The 17,106-nt window shown below is 41.3% G+C and overlaps 1 protein-coding gene across 4 annotated transcripts in view; it reads right to left on the reverse strand.

Annotated features, from left to right (window-relative positions):
- PALM2AKAP2 (PALM2 and AKAP2 fusion) overlaps nt 1-17,106 on the reverse strand; it is a 265,609-nt gene that overhangs the window by 90,780 nt on the left and 157,723 nt on the right. The window contains exon 1 of one of the 4 annotated variants that reach the window (XM_069002324.1): nt 4,759-4,839. The exons of the other annotated variants lie outside the window; for them this stretch is intronic. The gene's annotated coding sequence lies outside the window, so the exon portion shown is untranslated. Of the gene's footprint in view, nt 1-4,758; nt 4,840-17,106 lie in introns of those variants that run through there. 4 annotated transcript variants of the gene reach the window in all.

The raw sequence follows: 17,106 nt of genomic DNA on the forward strand, positions 1-17,106 counted from the left end.
AGATTCTGAGGTAAAAAAATTTGAGAGCTTTGGAAGCATTCTTTCCCCGGGATCATGATTCATCTCTTTAGTCAATTAGATAAAGACGGAAAGAAAATTCCAAACTGAACAGGATACACTTTCGTGATTCAGTAGCACATACCAAAGTTTTCCCTAGAGCTTGTGCACGTCTTTTAAAGCAATATTCTTAACCTTTCTAAAGATGCAGAAATGTTTTGGAGGAAATCTGATTTATTTTAAATACAATATCATTTTTCTCTGCTATTAATAAGGGATTAAATAAACCATTCTCTGCCAGTACAGCATCTAGGGAAAACTTTCACTTTCACACAACATTGTATGTTAGTCTCACATTAAACAATGCAGCACTTCAGTCTTGTTACACTTCAGTATTTTAATAACATTTCTCAGGAATTATTCTGAAGATACAGCTCTTTTCTCCCATAAATCCAGTATCTTATTGTCATCAAATAAACAAAAAGTGAACTCTAAACTCTCACTAATTATAAACCTAAATAAAATTATCTATTTTTAAACTTAAGGATGGCATGATTTACAGTTGTAACAGATTTAATGAAGGTTATTCACTACCAAAAATAACAATTTGTACTGACAATGCAGAATTTTAACATGAAAAAGTATCCTCTTTTTTTTTAATTTTGTCATACTACCATAAAAGCCAAGCACTGTGAATGTAATTACTTGGGAAACAAGCCTGCAGTAGCAGCTGAAATTACAGTTTCAACATACTGTGTTTGAGCGAAAACTGTAAAAAAGCCTGAAGATTGTCCAATGTAGAGCAGAAAAAAGAAGAAACAAAAATTCTGTTTTACAGGTGAAAAACTTCAGCACTGAGGATTCACACTTGTTTTTCTGGATGGAGTGAGATACACCTGTGGTCTCCTGAAGTTATTGTGTGCAATGCATATTTTTGAAAGCTTTGTACACGTTTCAGTACTGAATAACCACAACTCTAACTTGATGACAGAAAATACTGGAAGGGCCTTGAGATGCAATCTTAGTGAACATCTAGATTCCTGCAGTCGACAAAAATGACTATGATGACAAGTTATCATTAGGTTTTAAAAAAACCCAAAAATTCCCAATCTGACTCTCTGTAAAAATCTTTCCATTTGTTGTAATATGGGGATAGTTAATGTTCCTAGCTACAACTGGACATCTGTCATTTTCAGATGGCTGAGACAGAAACTATCCCTAACTGGCTTCCCCCAAGAGGAAGACTGCAAGGTTTGCTTCCTCACTAAAGACTCACCGGCAGAATCATTCTCCAGGTCCCTCCCCATCAAGCCATACTGTGAAATACATTCTTAGCAGCAGAAGAATCCCAGATAGGACAGTCCACAGAGTATGGACTCTGCTCAACTTCAAATACTAATTTACTGGAGCAATGCACACCAAAGTCTTACAATTAGTTAAGCAGATATGACTTAAAACTTTGGAGCTGTAGAAGAGAAAGAACACCATTTTGGCATATGGCTCAAAGAAAATATATAAATTATAGATATAGCTGCATCTGCTGGCATTCATTCAGTGTTGCTGCTGTATTTCAAAATGAAACTTAATTTTATAGAATTGTACTCTAGTCACCTAGGTCAGCAGTCAATTTAAGAACATCCCTCTACAGGACTAATGCAATACTTAGGTAAGCCAGCATCATCATAAATAAGCAGGCCAACTTTTTTTCCCCCATAACTTCAATGCCAAGCCTATCCACATCAACTTGAATGGACTTGCTCCTTGTGGGTGGGAGTACTGGAAAAGACTTTTCCTCAATGAATTGTGAGTCCATAATTTCCTAGAGAACCTTCACTAAGTTTTGGCATTGAAACAAATACAAAAAAAAAAAAAAAACAGCCTAAAAATGGGAAGCTGTTGGGAAATAGAATTATTGGGATCAATAAAAGACCTGTGCAAGCAATAGGCCTGGAAGTTTTAGGCTTGTGTGTGAGAAAACTTTCCATGGGAAAGTCCCTGTGTGAAAGACAACAAGCAGGCCTGAGGAACAGAGAGGGAGTGAAAACTTGCAGCTGTACTATCCAGGAGTGAACGAGGGAGATAGACACTGACTTCTTTATGGAAGCTTGCCAATGTAAGTCCAACTATGTAGAAATAGAAATGTGTCTTGATAAGCTTTAAGCCACTTAGGAGCTAACAAGCTGGTATACTATATAAGTGCCTTTGGACTGCTAATAAACGGAGCTTGCTTATATCAATCGTATCAGTTGCCTGCAATGTCTCTCCTCACCGAAGTCATTGATCATTTGCAACAGGAAGCAAGCAATGAAAATTGCATCAAAATAACACAAAATTTAAGTTGAACTCTAGGCATCCAAGAAACAGGGTGCACATGAGAACAAAGATATACCCCTTCAGCGCAGCCTGCTAGAAGAGACAGCTGCCACGGCTTTTCATTTTTTAAAGGGGGGAGGGAGGAAGAGATGAAATACCATTTTTGAACAATCCGCTTTATCCCACAACCAGAAATGTACTGCCGGTCAGTTGAAGTCAGAACTGCCTGAGAATCAGTACAGCAGCACATCAATGAGAGAAAAATCACACTGTGAATAGTAATAATAGGGACAGTTCTAGATGTTGCTTTATGTAGCTCTTCTTGTCTTGCTATAAATGGAGTATCAATAGCAGTTGCTAAATCAGCAGGTGTTTTCAGTAGCAAAAGTGAATTTTGCAGTTTAGAGAAGACAAACCAGGCATGAATCAAATTGTCTTATGATCAAAGTATACATCAAACTGCTCAGGGTTCTGCTGGCTGTACTTTTCATGCTGTAAGTCATACAATCCTGTACTCTTAACTTAGCCAAAACTCTGGCTGAAGTCAACAGGACTTTTGAGTAATTTAAAAGAACTGCACACTCCCCTTCCTACAGAGGCTGCACATCCACAGTGAAGGGAAATAACCACCAGTTGCCACAAAAGCTATTTTTTACTGGCACTATTGCAAGATATCTATAAAGATGGCTAAAGTTACTTAAGAGCTCACCTGGGACCTGTACTCTTTGAACAGCTAGGAAAACTAATACAAAAAACAAGGTATCAGTTGTCAAAAGCCAATATCTGTATGTAACATTTTAAATTTCTGAAAACTTACTTTGTCAGAGGCTATGTCAGGGCAGCAAATGGACTGTCATTCAGATACAAAATGAAGATAAATCGATAAAAAACACTCCATACTGAGTGGTCAGAAATGCTTGCAATGAATACACTTAAATGATCACAATTTCAGCTGTAACTTCTGTTGTGTGCAGAGACATAAAAGCTACGAAATAACTTGTATTTCTTAGGAAAAAAAAAGTCACGTGCTTTAACAGATACTGATGTATACATATAACTTCTTTGGGTTCCTGAGGCTGTGGAGATCAGAAAACGTAATTGTGAAATTGAAATAAATCCCTGCCAGATAGGCAAAACCTCTGCAAAACACTTACACAGCATGAATACAAATTGACATACCAGAGCTATGAGACAATGCTAGAATCAGAGAATATCATTACAACGTTGAACTGTTAATCAGCGCTCATAATAAAACAACACGTTTATTTCATAGGTAAAATCACAACTAGGGGAATTTGCTCTATCTTTTCTAACACTAGGCTGGTACTTATTGCCGTAATGTACATCTTCTGGGACCTGACAGGCACTTCGTCTTAAGATAAAAACCTAACTTCAGCATGATGACTGCTCTTTACGGCTAATGATTAATGTTATCAGGAACTCAAACACACTGGTATACCCACAATAGCTGCCGGCCCGCTCACCTCAGTAATAATTTCAGTAACTTTTTCGGAAGAGTGTTTCAAAAAAGTTTACACTGCAGTGGTCTTCAGCAGAGGCCAAATAAAAAAGAAATAAAATATTTAAAACTCATGCTTTGCTGTTACAGAGGAATCTAAAAATAGAAATACTTGGAACAAAGATACAGGGGATTTTCTGTTCAAAAAGGGGAGTCCAGGAAAAACTGAGATCGCCATGAAAAAAACATGCTGATTAAAAAATAATTACGTCACAGGTTTCTCAGGATCTTGCTGAACCCCCTCCACACGCCCCCTCCATCCCCACAACCGGGCAGTCTCCCATGCACAGCGGCAGCCCCCAGGGAGGGCAGCGGAGACCCCCGGCCGCAGCCGAGGCGGGGGCAGAGCCGCCCGCGACCTGCGGACATCGGGGGGATGCGCGCACAGACCCGGCTTTCGGTACCCGCCCCCCGCTCCGGCCGGCAGCTCCCGGCGGTCCGCGCCGCCCCCCGCCCGGGCTATGCGCGCCGGGGGCTCCCGCGGGGCTGGCGGGCACACCGCGCGGGGCTGCCGATGGCGAGGGCAGGAATTTCCCCCTTCGGCATCCCCTCTTTCCTCCTGGCCTCTTCCCTTCCCCTCCGCGCATCTGCATTCTCCTTTCCTCTCCTCCTCTCTCCCTCCCCGCGATTCCATCTTCCCTCCTCGCTTTTCCCCTGCCCTTCCTCGCACCTCTGCCGACACCCCCTTACCTCCCCCGCCTCGCCCTGCCTAGTCCGCTTTCCCCTCTCCCGCCGAGGGCCAACTCGCCGGAGCCGCAGCCACCGCCGCCTCCCTTCCCTCCGCACTGGAGCCGCGCTCTCTCTCTCTCTCTCTCACACACACACACACACACACACACACACACACACACACACACAGACAGGCGGGCAGACAGACAGCCAGACAGACGGCCGCGCGTACACACGCGCATCCTGGCGCTCGGAGGTACCTATCCAAGCCGCTCCCGCTCCTCCGGCTCGCAGCGTGCGCTGCCAGCTCCGCGCGCAGCTCCGGCACGTCGGATCCCCCTTCCTCCTCTTCCTCCTCCTCTTCCTCCTCCCCCCACTTCCCTCCCCGCCCGCCCCCTTCGCCGACGCCGAAAGAGGGGGGCAAAGCCGCCGCCCGCCTCGTCCTGCCCCGCCCCGCCTCGTCCCGTCGCGCCCGTCCCGTCCCGCGGGGCGAAGCGCTCCGTGCGGAGGCTCCGCGACCGCCCCCGCAGCTCCCGCCCTGTCGCGCTCGGGTTACCCTCCGCCTGCGAGCCTCTCCTGTTACGATGCCCGCGGCGGGCGGGAGGGGAGGGAGCCGGGCCCGGGGGGGCCGAGCCCCGTCGAGAAGGGAAGGAACGCGGCCCCGCGGCTCGCCTCCGAGGAGCGCGCAGGGTGGGAGCTCCACTCCGCCGGCAGCTCCGGGGGTTTCCAAACCGCGGGTTTCGGGCTGTTTTCTTTTTGTTTGGTTTTGGTTTGATTGGTTTGATTTTCTTTCTTTTCCCGCTTTATTGGTGTGGTTTGGCCTTTTTTTTTTTTTTTTTTTTTTCAATAGACAGTACGACTGTCCTGGGCTTCTTCAATATCGCCTTGAACCCAAATATGCTTGCAAAGATTCCCATTGGCCTGCTACCCTTCCTATGAAAAAGCTCTGCCTTTTATTTTTGGTTTCAATACAAACTTAACTATCCCCTCAGCTCCTGTGCTGGAGATGAGGAACAACTGACCCTTTCTTGCAGCTCGAGATGGGGAACAGTTAACCCTCTCTTAGAGCTGCTCATGGGTTTGTAGATCTCCACTATAATCACTGGACATCATACACTTCCTGGCTGAAGAGCTGTGGGTTGCTCATGGGGACCTTTGTCCACAGACTGTTCTGTACTTCTTACCATCCTTGATGCACTCTTGAGCATGACCCTGATCTAATAGATCTAATTTTGAGTTGAAGAAATACGCAGGATTTAATATGTGATGAGACCATGCCTTCACAGAGTGGCAGAATTATGTTTTTTCTTGACAACACTTCGTGAGGATCTTTTGAGCACAGGATGTGATGTTTCTATGGAATGGCCTGTCATAACCCTGAGATTTTACTTATCCCAGCTCAGAGCCCACCATTTTTAATGGCTGTTTACCCATGTGTGTCATTTTACATTCACCTATACTGGATTTCTTATATTGCACATTCAGTCTCATAATGTCCAGGAATAGTTCTTCATAATGTTTCCTCTTATCACTGCCAAATGAGTACCACTGATGAACTTTTCTATTTGACTCCATTCCCAGGTAAGGCATGAGCACACTGAACAGCAGACATTGCAACAGTGACTCTTGCAGAACTCTACACCATCCAGCACATCCCTCCATTGTGAGAACTGGTGATTTGTTCCTGTCCTTTGAATTTTATCTTCTAAGCAATTACTGAGCTATACCAGGGCTTTCCCTCTTGTTGTTTTCTCTGCTTAGTCTCCTTAAAAGCCTTTGTCAAGAACCTTTTAGACACCCAGTCTGATACGGAAATTAGATCACCCTTATCCACGTTTTTGTTGACCTTTTCAGAGACCACCAAAAGGTTTGTTTAAGGCAGGACTTTACAGCAGCAGTGTTGACTCTTCTCAGATAGATTGCATTAGGTGTCCTTTAGTTCTAACCCAATTAGCATCTCTGTATTTGGACAGTACAGGCACGAGGTTTGCAACCCTCTAGCTCTCCAGTCTGTACTGAAGTTTAGTGTCACATTTTCTACCCTCCACTCTTCAGTTGCTAATGTTTTAAATGGGAGGTTACATGCTGCTGTTGATAATTCAGCTGCTGCATTCTCTGTTGAGAACTCAAGGACACAGATACTCGCACAGAGGCATGGTTGCTACCTGAGTGCTGTGTGATAATGAAAATGGTTCATAGTAAAAGCTAATGGTATAAGGAAACTGAGGCATACATGTGTAAGTGCGGACTGGTAAGCTGGTGCTATTAATGTAAGTAAGAAGCTATCCTAATAATCAACTACATATCTTTGCAAATGTATGTGTCTGAAAGTGCTCAAGAGTATGGTACAGACAAAACCCCACCAAGGTCTTTGACCCAGGGAACTGTCTGCCTTTCTTCCTACTGGCAGCCATCTGTTTTCTCTCTTTCAGACTTTGTTGTAAATTCTCTGGACCAAGGATGGGCTTTTTAATGAACATTTTTTACTTGACACTAGCATGGGGCACAGGAAGGAGGAAGAGACATCAGCTCTGAACAGGGGTGTTTCAGCTTCGAAGTCTAGGAATGTCCCCAGGAATGTCTGCAATGCAGTTATCTGCCCAAAGACAGGACTCCTAGCCTTTGTCCTTCTAGGATAAGGTGCTAGAACCACAGTACATCCTCATTCAGCCTATTTGCAGAGAGCAGGCAGGGAGCAAAGGAAAGCTGCACCTGTGCATGGACATGCACTGCTGATCATGCACACCATCCTGCCCTGCAGGTGTAAGAGTCTGTATTCCCATAGATAGGCATGCTGCCCAAATGGCAATATAGGGATGTGGAGGAAAGAGGAAAAGGGGCATGGGGGTTACATCCTTTTTGTACGTTTCACAGGTTTGACCGTGTTTATTTGGTTTTTAGGAACCTCAGCAACTAAAACTAGAATAAGGCAGTTATCAGAAGGGCAGAAAGGAAATAAATTAGTGTTTTTTACTTGTGGGAACCTTCAGAACCATGCAGAAAGGTCCCCTCCAGGCCTCAGAATCATAATTAAAATAAGCATTGTCAAGTCTTCTGCTTTCTAAAGGCCCCAAGTTTTGGACCCTGGGAATACTGGACTGTGGAGAAAAATCAGTGGAAACCAACAGTGTTACACTGCTGAAGGGGGAATTTCAGAACTCCTCTTCCTGGGTTCACACCCCTCTATATTTTTGTTCCAACAATTACCTTCTGTCCCTTTCCTGCTTTCTGGACTCATACAAGATTGTGCCGATGCATGTGACTGCAGCACAGATTTTCTTCTGTTAGGTAAAGCAGTATCACAAACGAGACTGATGCAGTTTGTTAATGCTCTGTAATTTTTTTACAGCATTAGAGAGCTTCAGGTAAGGGGAAGGAGCAATTAATCTTTGCCAAAGTGCAGCCTTCTCTTATTTTCACTGTAATGTTAAAATACCTTTACTTAAATAATGAATTGCAAGATTAGTTGGTATTGTCCTAAAAACTCTGAAAGGAGGAAGAATATAAAGATAGCTGCATTAACCAAATATTTATCAAGAAAAATAGTTATTTTTAACACTCACATGACAGTTCCTCACTTGTCATTCTATTTCAGGCCTGCTTTATGTGCTTGTGAAATGAAAAGGTATTATCCCCAGTATCACCTCATTTCTCCTCCAATAACTGACGAATTTACATCCCAAGAGTGTGCTGAACATGTTGGAAAAATTGACAAAAACAGATCCTGAGATTAGTGAGGAGTCTTGGAGAACATCAAGGAACTGCTACTGTGTATCTGAACTTCTGCTTGCAGGGGACTGCAAAACTGAGGATGTTTTCCTGTGTGTGCTGCCTGTGGACATGAGGACTAGTGCCACTGAAGCCAGTGGTAACAGCAGATGCTCAGCATCTCTGGCAACTGGGCCACGTGCTTATGTGAGACCTTGTTATTATACAAAAAGGCTCTTATTCTACTCTTTTTTATCTCTGCCATATAAGCTGACCTAGTTTACAATCTGCCTCTGTACAGATGTGTGCTCTTCCATGGTCAGAAAGAGAGTGGAACCATTGCCAACAAAGAGTGCCTGGAGTTAGAAGAGGAAGAGACACAGGGCAACTCAGGATGGGGAGGTAAAGAGAAGGAAATGAAAGACAAAGATGTTTGGAGGAAAGGAGAGAGAAATAGGGAGAGAAAAGAGTGAAGCTGTATCTGCTGCTCCTGCTTTATCCAGGAGACAGAGGAGTTACTCAGAGTCTTTGCTTTGGGACCCTGTCAGTATATGGGAGCCTGGTTTCAGTGAGGCACAGTTTTTTATTGTTATGCAGTGAACCTTCAAATGGAGAATAATTCAAAGAGGATACCTCTTCCTGTTAGAATTTTTTCAGGCTGCTGTTTACAGCCCAGCACACTATTCTTGTTCTCTGTGAGCTCTAAAAGATCCTGAGACCAATGCAGAATAAAGAAAAGAAAGAAAATACTGTGATAATGACGCTGAATCTGCCAGGCACTTTTATATCATGTATTAAATGAAATGCAGTCCTGAAAGGTGATGTTTGATATGGTAGCCTCCACACTGAATTCTACTGAATATGAAAAATGAGTTTTGCTTGGGATGCAGATTTTTTAAGGGTCTTAGACTGGCTGTCAGAAATTTTGTGATTAAATTAATTTTCCTTTTCTTGTGGTTCTGGTTATTTCTCTGACTGCAGGAAAACATGCAGATGAGCTGGATGAGGGAATGCACCAGCTTTTAATAATATGTGTGAGATGAAAATGGTACTTCAGTGTATTCTCTGTGCATTTATGAAGCTAATGAATGCAGAGATCCATCAGTCAGTCAGCAGAAGAGCTGTAGGAAGTTTGGAGGTCACATTCATAAATGCTTTATATTCAGTGCAGGGATTAAATGTTGCGAATTACAGAGGCAGGGAGCTGCTGGTAGAAAACTGACTGGAAGATCCCTGTTCTATTCCTGGCCTTGCTGTTGACTTGTGATGTGATTGAAGGCGAGTCACTTTCCCTTATTTGTCTATATGAGTTGATGAATTTTAGGATAGGGACTGCCTGTTAGTGGGAGTTGGCAAAATGTAATAGGACCTCAGCCGTGGTTAGGGAGTTCAAGTAGAAAAAGTTCATACATAGAATGAACTTAAAAATTCCTTTCTGAAGTTATTCACCTGACTAACAGGCTCATTTACACACATCTATTATGCGGTGGAATAGCTTGGCAAGATCTCTATCAGCCACTCACTACATGAGTAATCTCATTGGCTTAAATGTAACTCTTTGAGTGAGTAATGTTTTAGTACTGGCTCCATAAAGTGTCTGAGTCACCATCAGCTTACAAACTACGTGTGCAACCTTGCAAGCACTTACCACACAGTATAGTGTGTTTTACTGCAAGCAATTATGTCACGGGGGTAATACACAGTAGTAACTTCACACCCACGTGAAGAGGTTACTCTGTTCTGCAGTTGAAAAATCAGCCAAGTTTCATTGGCATCATGTTCTCTTCGATTTACGGGAACTGTTAGTTTCCCTTCACAAGAAATCCAAAGAAGTATTCAGTACCTGTGATATTGTAAGGAAAACATCTATTTTATTGCAGCTTGCAGGAATGCCACTGCATAACCAACTCACGGATCTCCCTCCTTGTGGAAAATGCAGTCATTTTGAATCTGGAGCTGTAAAGTTTCACTTAAAAGTTCTTTACTGTCTTGCTCCAGCTAATGTTTCTGCTTTGATTACTCCTGCCTTATCTTTGTCTAATTGTACTCTCTTCCACAATAGCCCCTGTTTCTTTGCCCTATTGTGACTCCTTTCAGTCTGCTCCTTTTCCTAAGGATAGGAAAAAAATCCCATTCAGTAGTAACTCTCTTTTATTCTACAAACCCCTCTTTCAAGTCTGCTTCATCAATAACACCAACACAAGGCAGTCCTGAAAGATGTCCCAGCTTGCCTGATTGAGCCTGATCATCCTCAGGGGCAGGAAGTGTATCTCTGTATATTTTTCAAATTACTGTCTGCATAGGAGGAGCCATATAAACATAGCACTACTTGTTACCACAGCATTACATATTCCACTTTTATACCAACTGGTGGGGCATGATAAACATGGACTACAGTACTTCAACAATTGTGTACAGTTGCATATTGTTCCTGCAACAGAACAGGCATAGCAAAAAAGATTTAAAGAGCAGTCATTATTTTAGAAATAGGGAACCTCTGTAACTCTTCTATACAATACTTGAATAGCATATTCTCACAAAAAGCATTTGTTTGTGAACTAAAGAGCTTGATCCAAAGCCCAATGGAGACTCTTCCAATGCATTCAATAAGCTTTGGATTAAGTCCTTCCTGAGGAACAGATGCAGGCTTTTATTCACGACCAGTGGAACAATAAAAATGACAAGACAAAGAATAAAGTTGTCTGCAGAGAATAAAACAGTGTTGTCCTGCAACAGCTTAAATACATTAGGCTCTGTAGTTAAAAGAAAGTCCTGTAGAGTTGGTCAAATTGTTTGTGTAGGCAATTCACAAAATGTACAGTTAAGAAATGTTTGAGTATCTACACATAAACACCTATACATACTGTATTTCATTGATTATTAATCTTTATAGTATTTGCAAAAACTGAGTTATAAATATAACTATAAATTTCAGTAGTTCATGCACAGACAACACAGAAATAATTTGTTGCCATTATTGATCAAATCTGTGATGGAAGAAGGATCTGGAAGTTTTTTATGCCATAGCTCTTACAGGGATCCAAAGTGTTTACTGAGACCTGGACTAGAGAATGGCTTTCTTTTAGTAAGTTTATCTCATTCAACATAGTGATTTCTTATCTGGCCCATGATGTTATCAAAATGCAAGCAAATAATGGGTGCTGATGTGCGGAGACCTCTCCTGCCCCTGCAGGAAAATCTGGGGCCAGAGGCACCCCAGGAAAAAGAGTCTGATAAGGGAGATAAGCAACTGTGGGAGACACAGGAGAGTGGAGTAAAGTAAAAGTGACAGCAAACAAGAGGAACAATTAGCAGAAACTAAGCTTTAGCAGAAACTAAGCTTTAGCATAAACTAAGCAGAGTGGGAACCTGGGACTTGCAGCAGAGGAAAAATATGAAGAGAATGTAATCAGAGGCTTTCAATAGGCCTGTGTAGATCTTGTGAAGAAATCTAGTGATAGAGAAAGAGTGAAATGTATGTTTTTGAAACACCTGCATGAATTTATGTAGAAAGTAGAAACTGGAATAGAAGCCTGATTAGAATAGATTGCAGTCATAGCAAAAAAAGACCTTCATAATGAATATGTGGAGAAAGACAAGTGGATTTTGAAAGAACTGAGGAACTGTTAGTGTCTGGGGCAAGAAAGTGTGATGAGCAGAAAAGGACATTACACAAAACTTTAAGCAGGAAAGAAAAAAAAAAGAAACAAAAGCTGACAACTAAGCTACTTCTATAATCATTAAAAATAACAACATTTAAACTTTACCTGCTCATATTGAAATGTTCCTAGCTTTTTCAGCTCACAAGTAGCAGCCTCCAAAACAGGTCAGTTTTCTTAAATTCTGTACATCTAATTACTAGACAAAGCCAACACAGTGGTTACTTCTGTTCCAAACATTAACTAAATGCAGAAAGGCACATTTTGTCATGACATCTTTTCCTGGAGCATTACCACAGATGTCCTCTGACAATAACAGAGAAGAGAAATCCTTCTGCCTTTGCTTTTACTCCTACATGGGGAACTGTGTCAGGCTCCAGTGACTGAAATCCCTACTACACAGAATATCAGGGCCCTCTTGCCATACTCCTAACATTCTCACCTTTATGTTGCTACAGTCTTGGTGAATGGTCCTGCAAATTCTCGATATCTCTCAATCTTCTGAGTTTTGCACGTTGAAGTGCTAATCTTCAGCCTTAAGCTACCTTCTCAACAATCTTTACCAAGCCCTGGAAAGACAAAATGCTGAATGCTTATTCTTTCTAGCACTATTGCAATGGTGTTAAATGCCTCCAACTGGAATGTGTTGTCTGCTGCAGAGTGGATGGCAACACTTGAAGTGGCTGAGAAAACCAAGACTGCCTGAAGGTTCTCAGAAAGTCAGAGACAAGTGGATAATATTTCAAAGAAGTGCATAATAGTTTCAAAGAAGAAATTATCATGACCAAGAATGTGGTTTTTTCCCCTCAAATAACAGTATCACAGTTTCCTAAAGATGTGTCCTTTTCTTGAATTAGAAAGGGAACAGGCCCAATGACCAAACCTATGGCCAGCTGAAAGACTGGCTGTCCCTGCAACAAACTGAAGTCTTAGCTTCACTGTGTTTTCTGATCATCAGAAGTGCAATCAGGCAAAATGAAGCTATAATAAGATGATATGAGAACCTGATAATAGCTCTGCTGATTAAATATACACAGTATTCTGTATGGAAATCCAACTCTGCACTACAAAAGTGATGTGCATTTTAATGTCTAACTCACTGTTGGAGCAGGCAATCTTATTTGTCTTGGATATGGAGGTAGGGGGTCGTGTTTTACACAGGTACCACTTGACAGTGTTCTTACTCTGCTTAGACAGTTTACATGCAGAGTCACAAGAATAAAACTACAATGCCAGGGGTCAAACATAATGCCTGATCACTTTGAACGACTCGTTTCCCTGACCAATGTTGCCTGCCTCCACGATGATACAAAGATGCTCTCGAGAGCAATTAGCAGAAATAACTGGAAATGAACTTTTAGCTGTGTGCTGTGACATGTGGTTCAGTAACTCAGATGAATCCTCCTCTCCATCACCCAGCCCAGCTCTGATGACTTCAGCATGAGGTGAGCTTTCAGACAGGACAAGGGATGGGGAGTGCAGCCTGAGAAAGCAGGGATGAGACTGGGCAGGAGCCAGTTGGGAAAGAATCAGCTGCAGGAAATAACTGATTTTTGATGTTGGCTTCTACTTTGCCTTGGTGTTTTGCTGCATTTTGTGTCTGAATTTCAGCAGTACCTGTTCATGGTGGGCATAGTAGCCAGATACATATGAAACTGCCTGAAGAGCCAGGAAGAAGGGGATATGAGGCCATGCAGGCTTTGAAAGATGACCAGGGATTTTTGCTGTCCGGCCTCACAATCTTCAGATACTTGTACTGTGCAGAAAAAGCATTTCCATTATAAACTGATCCAGAGTGATGAAAGTATCAAAGCCTCTGTCATTTTGAGTTATCTGGAAGGTTTTCATCCACAACATTTATGGCAGCAGGGCAAGAGGGAGGATGAGGGGAAGGGGCATATCCTAGATCTGCTTGAATTTTTGTTTGTTTGTTTGTTTGTTTGTTTGTTTTTGAGCAGCTGAATAGTGAAATCAGTTATTTTTTTCCATAAATTTCTGGACTTACTTAGGTTCTTTGGTAATTTAATATTTCATAACACCAATGAAAAAGCAAATTAATGTTCTATATTTCTGATCAAATATATGACACCAAAATATTAGTATTCTTTTCACTGCAAGACAAATTCTTTCAGCCTACTGCTGATCTTTTTTAAGGTCCTAAAGGTTTTGTTGAAATTAGAAGTTGTTCACCCAGATGATCTCTCAATCTCCTGTACAGCAGTATAACAGAAAACCCAAATGTTGTGTATGTTCATCTTCTTCCTTGTTGCCAGTCAATTCCTAACATTCCTTGTTAGCAGCAATGATGGTGGAAAAATAAAGACAACCAGCTGCAGTTTATGCTACTCCCACACACATACACTTTTTGAGCAAAAGCTGCAAGAATGCTCAGTAATAAAGTACACGGTATTCTGAACGCGCACTCTAAAGAGAGCTGCAGGCATAACAGGATGTGTTTTAAATGCAACAATGAAGAGACAGCAGTTTGCTATTTAGAAAAGAAGGGAGAAACATAAAAAACCCTCCAAGATTACGCACAAACTTTGGCTTTTTCAACAATAGGTCCAGTTTGGCTAGTTCAGAGCATGTTACATGGAGTGGCTCTTAGGGAGGACTACAAATTTCCCCTCTGGTCAGGGAGAGTATTCCAAGTGTAGCATTTGTTTACCGATCCATATCCTGTCTTCACTGATTATGAATGTCATTGCCTATTCGATGTAAGAATTTTCTACACTTTATTGAAAGTGGCCATTGGCTTGAACCCTACAGTCAATAGCACGGTCAGGATCTAAGTGTAGCTTGTTGCTTCTTTGTTAATAGTTCATTAAAGGGAAGGGAACTTTATGATGGCCCAGGTCTCCCCTTGGAGTAAGTTGGTTGTTGAAAATAAAGATATGAGGATTTCTCTTTCCTGTTTCTATTAATTGAAAATATTATTGAAACAATACTGCAACTAGGTCTGCATAGATTATTTTTGGAGTTGATGTTGAACTGATAGTTTTCTTATATGAAAATAGAATTGCCCATTTGGCATATTTTGGATGTCTCTCTCAGCAAATGCAAACTTGGAAGAGTTTATAAACAACTGCTCCATATAATTCTTGCCTCAAACACCAGGATCGTCCCTTCCACAAATTGTTAAGACTTTATTAAAGAAAATTTCAGCTCTTTATCATTTGCTGTAACTAAATTAAAATTTTTTCCATGCAGGTTAGGATACTCTCAAGGACTTTATTGACTTTCCTGTGCTGGCATTTTGCTGATTCTGCTCACGCTACATTAGTAGTAACACTGAGTCAGCCTCCCTCTTCCAAAATTATGTCATTAAACCTCCTCCTTCAGTGGGGGGTCTGTATAAAATAAACGAGACCTCTTTTTTAAAACCAAGGAGGAAACAACACTAAGTCAGATTTTGTTCTGTGTGATGTTATGGTCCCAAGCATTGGAAGTTACTGTGCTATTAAAACAAATTGCATTCCACAGTCATTGAACATTTTTCCCCTCTTCCCTAAGTATGACCTTAACTTAAGGTAGAGAAAGTTACGGGCTGATTAAACTCCAGCTGAGAGCTTTCCCAGCAGCCCTAAAGGTCCTGCTTGTGACATTACAGCTGTCACAAAGTGATACTGCATTGAGCAGAGCACTGATAGCATCCAGGGCACAATGTCTGGGAATGCCTGTGCAAGTCCATGCTCCAGGCTGCAATCAGAATGATTTAAATATCTGATTTAACCATAACACGAAGGTTTCATTTTGACTTCTTTGCACTATCAATTTGAACCTTAATTTTATTGCTTGTATTATAAATTATTTCCCTAATGAAAAGTAGTTTCTTATTGACTGGTGTCTCTGAGGATGTGTTGACTTGCTGCTTTATAGATTTAACCTTAAATCTGGTCATTGTTTTCGATACCCAAGAGGATTTACCAATTTTGATACCCAATTTGGTATTGTGTTGTCCATTCTAAATTGTAAACTACACGTAGCCAGATTTGTATTTTTTATTAGTAGATCTGTTTTGTTTTGGTATTATTTAAGCATCATCTTGTTCCAGCACTGTTTCAATTTTATCAGCACCATAGGAAATAAAAAAATAAAGCCTGTAGGAAATCAGGATTTTGGGAAAATATTTTTTTTTTTAGCTGGTAAAAGGAAGAAGTAAATATTATAAGAAAAATCAAAATGTGTTATGTGTTTCCATTTTCCTCATTCAAAAAAAGGAGTTATGCAGATGCTGGCTTTAGTTGATTATTTATCATGGCCTTTAAAATCTTAAAGGTAGCTGATGTGAGCTTCTGACACTAGTTTTTATCCATAGACCAGAAGAAGACACAAATTTGCTGCGTTTTGTTTTTAAATGCTTCTCTAAATAAAGGGTTAGGTATTGGGTGAAATTTAACTAACTGTAATTAAAAAAGCCCAAACAACAACTCTACTGTTGTAGCAGATGTATGAAATATGCTTCATCAGTTTCATATGAACCTATTTAAGAGCCTTAATTGGTGCTTTAATTTAAAAGATGTGTGAAAAATTAAAATAAACTTAGGCATTAATATGGGCTATGTATACTCAAGTTTGCATCTTTATTTAAAAATGTCTTGTCTATAGTGTAAAATTTTTGGAGACACTTCTAGTTTTTAACATGGTTGTTTTTGTCTTCAGAAAAAAACTTCTTCAGGCTCAGCAATGTTGGTGACGGTGAAGATGAATATCTTGGCCCTGCAGGAATTCACTTTCTGTTCACTGCCTTTCCACTCTCTGTATCTTACTGACAATTTCATTTGCTGCTGTTAAAAACAGATGGCTGCACATGATCACAGTGAGAACGACAAAGAAAAAGGAGTATTCCCGTCATGGCTTTTCCACCAAAACAGTGTGTTTCCACATGCCACCCCACTACACCTGGCTACCAGATGAGTGCAACACTGCTCACACACTTGCCCTCATCATGTTGGCAAGCTGCCCAGCAGATGGAAGGAGATGGGGTAGCAGTATTTGCAGGGGGGCCTGAGAAAAAGAGAATAGAACATGCAAGGGAAGATGTGTGGTAGATTGACTGACAGTGAGGAAGGATAGAGCATTGGTTTGACACCATCTTCCATGAACTGCCAGGATTATTTAAGCAAACTTCTCAAGAGATTCACTTTTGTTGAAAATCCTCCTAATCCTAACCGTTGCAGTGGACTTCTAGATATTTAGAAAGAGGCCCTGTGGTAGCCAAGTGAATGCATTTTACACCAA

The sequence above is a fragment of the Aphelocoma coerulescens genome (assembly GCF_041296385.1).
Source record: "Aphelocoma coerulescens isolate FSJ_1873_10779 chromosome Z unlocalized genomic scaffold, UR_Acoe_1.0 ChrZ, whole genome shotgun sequence".
Lineage (NCBI taxonomy): Eukaryota > Metazoa > Chordata > Aves > Passeriformes > Corvidae > Aphelocoma > Aphelocoma coerulescens.